This window comes from Piliocolobus tephrosceles, chromosome 12, assembly GCF_002776525.5.
Source record: "Piliocolobus tephrosceles isolate RC106 chromosome 12, ASM277652v3, whole genome shotgun sequence".
In the NCBI taxonomy this organism is placed as follows: Eukaryota; Metazoa; Chordata; class Mammalia; order Primates; family Cercopithecidae; genus Piliocolobus; species Piliocolobus tephrosceles.
The window spans coordinates 109,938,903-109,950,086 of NC_045445.1; the positions used below are offsets into that span (position 1 = coordinate 109,938,903).

The window sequence follows — 11,184 nt, forward strand, 5'->3', positions numbered from 1 at the left end:
TTAACCCCCTTCAGTCATTTCCCACTCCCAGCCCCCATCCCAGCGATCTCTCCTTAAAGCATGCAATGTAATTGTGTTCTTAAGTAAAGGGAAACCTCAGTAGGAACCTTTGCTCTCTTGATCTGTTCCTTAAGAAATATGAAAAGTGTTGCCTTGGACCAGACCAGAGTCTGCACCTGACTGTGCCATGCCTGACCAATGAAACAAAGGGTCCTTTTGTGAGAGGTCAGGCCCATTCACTTCTTTACCGTGATCCTAACGCAAGACACAGACGCATACTGACCATTTCAGACTACCTGTTTACATCTTATATGGTTCTAGTGCCAAGAATGTACTTAAACTTTACCCTTTCTTTTTATAAAATGACAGTATTCTGCCAGTCACTCCCAAATTGTTTCAGTTTAAAGGTAAGTGCTTTCTGTGATTTCAAGTAGTCGTCCAGATGTGTTTAGAATAATTTTAAATGTGCTTAGTGTGAGTGCTATGTGATTTCTAGTGAAAATGTCATTTTCTAATAGCTTTCTCAAATTTAGAAAATGATATAGTTCCAAAAGTTCTTCATTGTTATAGATTTCTTAATGAGTAAAATTGTAGTTTGTTATGAGTGTTTTACTTATTTCTAAAATAAGGTAAAACTCCCAAGTGTCTTTTTATAATAGCATGATATTATCCTGTGGTTACATGAATACCTCAGTTAACAAGCCCAGTTGGAGTTTACCCAGACGCTAGGTTAGCCAAGCTTTCTAAGTAATTGAGGATTATGCTGGGAACACAGCTCACTGATCCCTCCCTCTGTGAAAAGAGAGGCATAATCTGAAATTCTTTGTCTAGGAGCACTGTTCTTTTTAGTTAACCTTTCGTTTACTTGTATTTATGAAGACAACTATCAGTCATAAGTCTTAAATCTAGTAATCTTCCCATTCCCTTTCAAAGTGAAGTTGTTTCTGATAATTTTAGCTACCCATAATGTATACCTGGCTAGGCATAATACACAATACAAGTCACTCAAAGGGGAAAATCAGGCCAGGCGTGGTGGCTCACGCCTGTAATCCTAACACTTTGGGAGGCCGAGGCAGGAGGATCACCTGAAGTCAGGAGTTTGAGACCAGCCTGGCCAACATGGCGAAACCCCGTCTTTACTAAAAATACAAAAATTAGCTGGGTGTGGTGGTGGGTGCCTGTAATCCCAGCTACTCGGGAGGCTGAGGCAGGAGAATCACTTGGACCCAGGACGTGGAGGTTGCAGTGAGCCAAGATTGCGCCACTGCACTCCAGCCTGGGTGACAGAGTGAGACCCTGTCTCAAACAAAAACAAAAAACGGGTGGTTGGAATCATGCAGGCAAAAACAAAGCTTAAAAGTAAATGGTAACTACCTCGTGTTAACCCTACCCAGTCTAATCAATCATCATTTGAAATAGCTGTCTGCCCTGGTACCATGTTCCTTTCTCCCACATTCCTCTCTTGCATACATTGCCCCATGACCTTGGATTAACCTAAATCTAGTTCTTCCCGAGTAACTTCTGAAACTCATTTTAAAATCTCAAAGCTTTATTTACTTAGGGCTTCCTGTCCTCAGTGGGAATGCTATTAGGCCACGCCTTTGCAAATTGGCCTGAGGATGACACTAACGTTTATTACTAAGGTGTACTGTATAAACATCCTCTTCCTAGCCTGGACTTTCGCATTTTATATTTTTACCAGAAGAAAGGTGAGTTAAATTTTAGAGGCATTGTTTTCCAACCATGATTCTGTCAAGTATCAATCAGGCTTTATCCTTAGCCAAACAGCCACTAGAAAGCTGACCACCGAAAGCTAATTACAGTGTTGAAGGGGATATGGTCTGAAGCAAATATTGCCGAGGTGAACTTTGTACAAATGTTATTTGAAGGAGTAAATGACACTGATTACTACTGCATCACATATTTTGGAAACAGTTATAATAGACTATAAATAAAGTTATAACTTTAGTGAAGTGTGTAAATGAAAAGTAGGGGGGGGGAATCTAATGAGAAACCTAACATCTTAATGACAATAAGAGTATTTCACCCAAAATTAGAAAGTTAAAAAAGAATTTTCAGTGTAGAATAAAGGTTAAAACTACTATTTTCTGCCTATACTTAATAAGCATTCCATGATTTACTATCAGTCTATCAAATCCATAGACAGGTTCTTTTATCATTTGGATTAGCTGGCCAGTAGCCAGATAGAACAAGTTCTGCCTCTGTTTGGTTTTCCTTCTGTTTTTAATAACCGTGAGCAAACCATTTAAACTGTCTCTGTTCCTTTATCTTTTATCCTGGAATGTAAATAATTACCGTCCTCATGACAATCAGTGAATTGTTCTTCTGAAGTGATTCTAAATCCCTATATTTTGGAAAATGAACATAATATATAGATATGATTATGTTATAATGCTACAGTAGACAGAAAGCTTTTTAAACTTTTCTCAAGGTTAAAAGCACTCTGAGACAACCAAGAAAGACTATTTAATTTTTTTCCCATTGTAACCTTGCCATAGGTGCTAATAAGAATTTTGGAAATCCTAGTCATTGAAATAGAGTGGCATGCGTAAAATCCTTGTTAATATAGTAACTTGATATTCAGCAGAGATTATGCAGTGTTCTTTGGCTTCAATATTCGAATTAATATTTTTATGGTTTTTTTAGATGACACAAATTATTTATGACAGCAATATCAAATCCCTAGTTCTTTCAAAAGAAAGTCTTACTCTTCTCTGATGGTTAATTTTGTCACAGGATCATGAATTTTCTAAAACTGAGGAACTACAACTGGAAGACGTGGATGAGGAAATTAATGCTGAAAATCTGGAAAGCAAGAAGAAAATTGTGGGAGATGATGAAAGTGTTCCTACAGGTTCCCACAGTAAAACAGAAGGAGCAGAAAGAACCAATGATGATAGCTCAGCTGAAACCATTGAAAAGGTATGATGCTAGGTGCTTAAATCCTGACATCCTGGGAGAAAACATACAGGTTCTCTAGTTTCTGCAGAGGACAGATCCCAATTGCCTTTGGGATCAGAAATACTTCCATGAATATCTTCATTCATGTGCCGTAGGAGAAAGGCTTTGTCTTATTTGTGAATTAAGCAAACTTTGTCTCTAGCACACTTTCTAGAATGCTGCGTGGTAGCATTCCACCTCCTGCATGAGTGGAAGTAGAGTGGTATGGGCCAGGATAGTACAGTGTTGGGAAATTAACCAAGAAGTTCAACACTCAGTCCTTGAAATGTTGGAAGTGCAAAGTTAGGAGCCCTGGCACTGGTGGCAGAAATGGGTGTGTGTGTATATGCGCACTTGTGTATGTTTTCATGTGTGAATGAATGAAAGTTGGTGATAGCAGTATTTGAAGTTGTGATCAGTTCTTCAAAGGTGCAGCCTAGACAAAAGTATGTATAGAAGGAATAGGAGAAGATATCACTAAGGAAGCAAAAATCACCCTGAAAGTGGAGCTAGAGATGCCCAAAACATAATCTCTTCCATTGTCAGTTTTGACCGAGAGTGACCTTGCTAGGAGATAGTTGGTAGGTTTGAAATCATTTATTTGCTAATATTACTCTGGATTAACTTCAGAAGTATGTAATTCCGCAACCCAAACTGAATGACATTGTACTGATTCATTTTTGTTTTCATTTTTTTAACCTCTCATGCAGAACACTGAGTTAGTCATACCTTCTAGTTGATGAAACGCTGTCATCATTGGTCTGTGCAAGGCTCTTCTCATGTAAATGTATTCTCTTTTAGCTCCATTCCCCTTCCCCTTTTTCCCTAACATAGACAACCACTAAAACATTTTTGTCGTTTTATTTGAATGTGTACTTATGAAACATGTTTTATGTGCATACATGTTTAATTTACAAATTGGCATTGTGCTAAAGGTCATTCTTTTCCTTGGTTCCTTCTTTATCCGAGACTCCTTTCTCTCACTAAGAAAAAAAAATATTCTAGCAGTTACTGTTTTCTTTAGGAAGAAGAAAATGATTCTGTTTATAGGAAACATTTGTGAGTTCAGGTTAGGGTAGTCCTTAAGATTATTTAACATAGCAATCATTAAATACCAATTTGACACTGTAAAATGTTGAGACAAGTCGTATGCCAATTAGCGTTCATGAATCTTCTTTGAGGAGAATTCTTGAGTCATACAGTTTTTTTAATCACACAATTTTAAGCCAGGAGGACATTTGCAATCAGTCAGCATCTAAGACCCCTTGCTTTACAAGAGCTCAGCAAAGTGAAGTAATTGTCACATGTTTATGTCATTAGCTAGAGGCAGACTCTGGAACCTGCTTAAAGATTCAGACTAAGTTTTCTAGAACAGCACAGAAATGTTTTTTGTTATATTGCTTTGTTACTGTTTATAGAAAGAAAAAGCCAACCTGGAGGAACGGGCCATTTTTGAATACAATGAAAACCCAAAAGGTACGAGCATGTTTGATAACATACATACATACATACATACATATATATGTGTATATATGCCATAATTGGGTAATTATAAGCTTACATATAAGTTTACATATATGTTATAATTTTTACTGTCACATGATCCTCATAACAAGCTATGAAATATATGATACAGACTTATCTGTTCTTATATATAGCCACCACAGCTTCTTCACATACAAATATTTGCATTATTCATGGCTACTTATGTGTCATTGTTAAGGATTTTTTTTTTTTTTTTTTTTTTGAGACAGAGTTTCGCTCTTGTTGTCCAGGATAGAGTGCAATGGCGTGATCTCGGCTCATTGCAATCTTCACCTCCCAGGTTCAAGTGATTCTCCTGTCTCAGCTTCCCAAGTAGCTGGGATTACAGTCATGTGCTACTACGCCTGGCTAATTGTTGTATTTTTAGTAGAGATGGGGTTTCGCCATATTGGCTAGGCGAATCTTGAACTCCTGACCTCAGGTGATCCTCCGGCCTCGGCCTCCCAAAGTGCTAGGATTACAGGCATAAGCCACCGTACCCAGCCGGTGTTAAGGAATTTAAGTAGCCTTTTTACTACCTTTTCTCTCTTTATTAAATCAGTATTATTAAATCAAGATTTTGCCCCAAATTCCAATTTATATCTCTAGTGCACACTGCCAGACTCCATTGCCCAATCAAGTTGGGACTACTGGGCTGGTCTAAAGCTACAATGGCCACTCAGTTATTTACCCCGAGGGCCCAGACCTTAGTCTCTTACCATAAACACTGAAGAGAAGTCCTTTCCCAAGCCTACCTATTAGTGTCAGAGAACAGGTGCTGTGGAATAGAAGCAACTGTGATTGCCCTTGCCATCTATATAGTCTAGACCCAAATCATCTGTGTTTCTGTAGTACGACTCCCACATTGTTTCCACACCATCACACTGCAGTATGCATTTTACTGTGTTCTCATAAAAAAATAACTATCTGTAATACTGGATATCTGATCTAAACTTAAGCTGAAGAATGAATAGTTTCCTTAATCCTATTCCTTTTAACTTCTGCCGCAAGAGTTTTACAATATTTTAAGCAAGTGTTAAAAAATGTATCACCTGTAAGTATTCTTAACATATAGCCTAAAGCACTACAAAGAAATTAAATATAAGCTTTAAGTAGTTGATAATATAAAATTAAAACAATGCATGTGCTTCACAAGTATACTTTAAAGATAATTATTCAGATATAGAACATGTGGATTAATTTGAAACAAAAAATAGCATGTCCATTTGAGTACAAAGAATGTAATTATAACTAGGTTAATTTTTAAAGTAATTTGTATTTTACAGAAGTCTCTAACATTTACTATTACCTTTGTAGCTGTATTTGGATACTGGTCATCTAAACATTTACAACTTTGGTGAGGTCATTCTGGGCTTTTCACTTTACCTCAACTTTTCAGGAAATAGGCAGTGTAGATATTGTCCACTACTCCAGGGGTGAGCTCTTTTCGTATTACCCCACAACTCAGGGTTCATAGAGTTTCACTGAGAACATCAGGTCTTTTCTTTTCCCTATTAGTTAAAACTAGTATTTCTGAATGATCCAATTGTAGGATACATGCTTGATGATGCAGGGAGCAGTTCCTTAGAAATCCTAGAAAATAGTGAATCAACACCAAGCAAAGACATGAAAAAAACACAGAAGGTAAGTGAAATGAATTGTCTTTTTTAATGCTAAGACCAAAGTATTGAATTGTTCCTTTTACTTTTCATATGGCGATCCACATAATGTAACTATCTTAGTGTGAATTTTTATGGCCCCAAAACCTGAAGAATTTCAGGTGATGTTACATATTTTTAATATACTACCTTTCCTTTGGTTAGCATTTGAATGAAGATCTTCTTTTCATCCTTTTACTTTAACTTATGTTTTAGATGTGTCTCTTGTAAATGGCCTATACAGCTGGATTTTGTCTTTGACATTTTTAACGTGCATACCTAAAATCTAAAGCTCATCAGTATTCCTATCTTTTTTCCCAAATAATGCCAGGACCTTAGAAGAATTTTCTTGCCTATCACCTCTTCTTTCTTATTTTAGAAGTCATGGTACCCAGTACTTGAAATTTTTTAACATCACAAATCATACGTTTTTAGTAATTTTTATACTTTTTTACTCAGCTGTCCTTTCTGGAATTCTTATTCTTCCTGAAGAAATATTTTGGAAGTTTCTATCACAGGTGTCTGTTGACAGTTAAAACTTTTAGTTTCTGTTCACTTGAAAATATCTTTATTTTACCATAGTTCTTGAATGATAGTGTGACTGGTTGACAGTTATTTTCTCTTAGTGTCTGCTCCCATTATTGCTGTCTATAATTTCGCTTTCGTATGATTGCTGATAACTTTGTATATAACCTGCCATTCTCTATGGCTGCTTTTTAGATTGTCTTTGATGTTTTCAGTTCACTATGAGATGCTTGAGTATGGATTTTTTTTGAGACGGAGTTTCACTCTTGCTGCTCAGGCTGGAGGTGCAATGGCACGATCTTGGCTCACCACAACCTCTGCCTCCCGGGTTCAAGCGATTCTCCTGCCTCACCCTCCCAAGTAGCTGGGATTACAGGCATATGCCACCACGCCCGGCTAATTTTGTACTTTTAATAGAGACGGGGTTTCTCCATGTTGGTCAGGCTGGTCTCGAACTCCTGACCTCAGGTGATCTGCCTGCCTTGGCCTCCCAAAGTGCTGGGATTACAGGCTTGAGCCACCATGCCCAGCAGATACGGATTTTTAAATTTTAACTTACTTGGAATTTATTATGACTCTTGAATCTGAAAATTCATGTCATTTGTCAAATTTTTTTAAATTCTCATCCATTATATATTTGAATATTTTCTCTCCCCCTCTTTCAAATTCTGATATAAAACTTTTTATTTTATGGTACATGTCTTTTAATATCACCTTCATATTTTCTATGTGTAAGTGATATTCTGGGTAATTTCAGGGCCTTCATCAATTTCATAGTTTCTCTTCAGCTGCGACTACTTGCCTATTTAACCTACCTATTAAGTTTTAATTTCAGTGACAACATCTTTCACATTTTAAGTGAAGTTGTATTTTTGTTCTTTTTTAAATCAATCTGGTCTTTTAAAATCAGTATCTTGTTTTGTGTTTGTTTTTTTTTTAATTCTAGTCCTTTAAGCACACTTAGTTTACATTCTGTATTTAGTAATTCCAATGTCATTCTTAGGAGTCTAAACATGTGTGTTGCTTTGGCTGACTTGCTAATGGTGATTTGTTTCCATATGTGTTTTGAAATTTCTATTTTGAGTTCATGTTTCACTGGGACTTTTTTTGTGGAAATTCTTTAAGGCCTCAGTTAGAGTAAATCCATCTATAGAGAGTTTGCATTAGCCTTTATTAGCTCTGGAGTGACTGAGGGACCACTTTAAGTTCATTTCTCATTTAACGGTTGACCGCAATATTTGTAGGTAGACTTATATTAAGGGCATAGTACTTAGAAGGTCCTCACATTATGTAGGGTTCCCCTCATTTTGTGAGATCAAATTGTTTCAAAGTTAAAGGTCTAAGTTATGAGTCAGCAGATGCTATTTCAGTTCTTAATCACCTGAGGCTTCCTGTTCCTTCTTTCTTTTTTGGTCTACAAGAATTTCCCTTAGTTTTTGGGGAGATTGCCTGCACATTATAAAATTATATTTTTTATACTTAATCAGCATTTCTTGGTATTTTATAGTAGCAGACTTTTTGAAGTTGTATATTTCTTCACCTTTTGAAGTTGTGTATTTCTTCACCATAGCAGGAACAGGAGTTCTTCCATTTTAATCCATAGATCCTTTTTCTAGACTCTTACTTTTTGCATTACCACTTTTTGCCCTAGTTTCTCCACTCTTTAAAGCTGGAGGTAAGCTATTATCATTAGCACCATTTTTATTTCTGGAAGAGCCAAGTTTTCACCTGGTTTTTGTTTCCTGCTTTTTGTTTTGGCATCTTGTCAAAACCATTATTTGTGTTGCCACTCTTCAAGAATCCTATTTTCTTCCTGGCTACATTCTCAAAGGGCCTAAATCAAATGAAACTTTTGTCACCTTCATTTCTTCTGCATGTGGCCCTGTTGGCCACTCCCTTCTTGATGTATTTTTCTCTCCTGACTTCAGAACTGCCTAGTTTCCCCAATTTTGTACCTACAAACCTTGGTCCTCAATTCTAGCTCCTCTTCTGCCTGCCTCTCACTCTGCTCTTTTTGTCTCTTTTCTTATATTCTATTTTCTACCTGCCTGGAATCTCTGGGTTATGGGGGCTACTTTCATCTCTTGCTTATATTCTACATATCTGTAGCCCCAGCCTCCCCTGAGCAGCAGCTCCACATATTTGACTGCCTACTCAGACCCACACACACAGGCTCACACAGCCATCGTTTGGCAGCACTAACTTTTTTTTTTTTTTTTTTTGAGATGGAGTCTCACTCTGTCGCCCAGTCTGGAGTACAGTGGCATGATCTTGGCTCACTGCAAGCTCCACCTCCTGGGTTCACGCCATTCTCCTGCCTTAGCCTCCCAAGTAGCTGGGACTACAGACGCCCACCACCACCCCTGGCTAATTTTTTTTTTTTTTTTTTGTATTTGTATTTGTAGTAGAGATGGGGTTTCACTGTGTTAGCCAGGACGGTCTCGATCTCCTGGCCTTGTGATCCGCCCGTCTTGGCCTTCCAAAGTGCTAGGATTACAGGCGTGAGCCACCGCGCCCGGCCAAGCAGCACTAACTTTTTGCCAGAAGTTCTCATGTATAGGAATGGGGAGGTACATCGTTCTCCTTCAGAATATTATAATAGAAATTCACTGTAGCTGCCATCACTGAGAATCACAGACATGTCCTGAAAATTACCCCTCCTGGATACATTTAAAAGTTACAATAGGTAATATTCTAATTTTAATATATTTTTTCTCTTACAAACTTAACAAAGTGAGACATTAAATTTGTTCTTTGAAGAAAAAGATAATATATCACCAAGGTGTTGATGGTGTTGAATGTTAGACCCTGAGAGGTCTTGTGGTTTTAGGGTGGAATCCTGACTGCCTTTTGGTGAAAGGAAAAATACAGATGCTAAGAATGCACCTTAGTACATGTGGTACCCCATAAAGAGATGATGAAATCATGTTCATGCTTATTGAAAATGATATCCCCTAAATACTGTTAAGTGAATGTTTCACTTATGGAAATGCATATTTGTGTGTGTGTTTTTTTCCTAGATTTTTCTATTCAAAAGGGTCCCCTCAATACATCAAAAGATGGTCAAGGATAACGATGAGCCGCTCTCAGAGATAAAATCCATAGGAGAGCAGATCATTTTAAAAAGCAATAATAAAGATGCTGACCAGAACCGCGTGAGTCAGAATCATCAGAATATTCCACCAGCAAATACAGAGAGAAGATCAAAATCCTGTACAATACTATAAATATATATTTATGTTTTCACAGTCACCAAGTGTACTGTAATTTATACTTGAAAAACGTTATAACTTATGAAGGAAAGTTTCTTATAGTAATCTTTTAAAGATATAAGTCAATATGTTTTATTCGGCTTCTATCAGTGTGACCAGTTGTGATATTTATTTATGCTAATATTTTTAACAAGTTGTTTCAAAATATGTGTATCTCAAATTCTCCCTCAAGTGTTGTGGCCTTAACTGTTCAGTGTTGCAATAAAAAATATATTTTTATACATTGAAAATTGAAATAAGATATTTCATAGCTTTACTAAACAATTTTACTTCTTTATAATTTTATAAGGCAATATTTGCAATCTCATGACACTGTAACAGTTTTTGATGTATTTACAGTTTTTACAAAACATAAAATTGTTTATAATGAACATATTTTAATAAACTATATCTGGTCAGTTCCACTGTTAAAATTGATGAGTATTAATAAAATTAGGAGGTGCTTGGCATTAGCAATTGACAAAATGGGGGCAAAAATAATTTTAAAATATAGAAGTATGCAAAATGCATTTACCCCTGAGTAAAGAAAATTTCATTGCAACTGTATAAACAGTACATCTTGTGGACAACTGAGTGCAGAAGTTTCTTTCTTTGCTTCCCACTCCTTTCTTTTTCTTTTTTTTTTTTTTTTTTTTTTGAGACAGTAGCTCTGTCACCCAGGCTGGAGTGCAGTGGCACGATCTCGGCTCACTGCAACCTCTGCCTTCCGGGTTCAAGCGATTCTTCTGCCTCAGCCTCCCGAGTAGCTGGGACTATAGGCACACACCACCACACCCGGCTAATGTTTGTATTTTTAGTAGAAACAAGGTTTCACCATATTGGCCAGGCTGGTCTCGAACTCCTGACCTCGTGATCCGCTTGCTTCAGCCTCCCAAAGTGGTGGGATTACAGACATGAGCCACCGTGCCCAGCCCCTACTCCTTTCTTTAGGGAAGTGACTTGCCATGAAAACATTGCAGATTATGTGGTATCATCTGGAGTGTTTGACCATTCCACCCATCACCACCACAGGAGAGGTGAACATAGCTAGGCTTGCTCATTTCAACTGTCTCTGGCATTGACAGTAGTAACCACATTTGGTTCAGTCACACAGTGCTCTGCCACAAAGAATAGGAATGATAAAGCTGCTAAGTCTTGTGTCATTCCATTTTTGTGTTGCTATACCTGAGGCTGGGTAATTTATAAAGAAAAGAGGTTTAATTGGCTCATGGTTCTGTAGGCTGTACAGGGAGCTTAGTGGCATC

At 37.3% G+C, this 11,184-nt stretch overlaps 1 long non-coding RNA gene across 1 annotated transcript; it reads left to right on the top strand.

Annotated features, from left to right (window-relative positions):
* The first annotated feature begins 2,601 nt into the window (after positions 1-2,601).
* LOC111536345 lies at positions 2,602-10,344 on the top strand. The gene is made up of 4 exons (XR_003308293.1): positions 2,602-2,943; positions 4,380-4,437; positions 6,038-6,129; positions 9,689-10,344. It is a non-coding gene; the product is annotated as an uncharacterized LOC111536345 (long non-coding RNA).
* Positions 10,345-11,184: the final 840 nt, after the last annotated feature.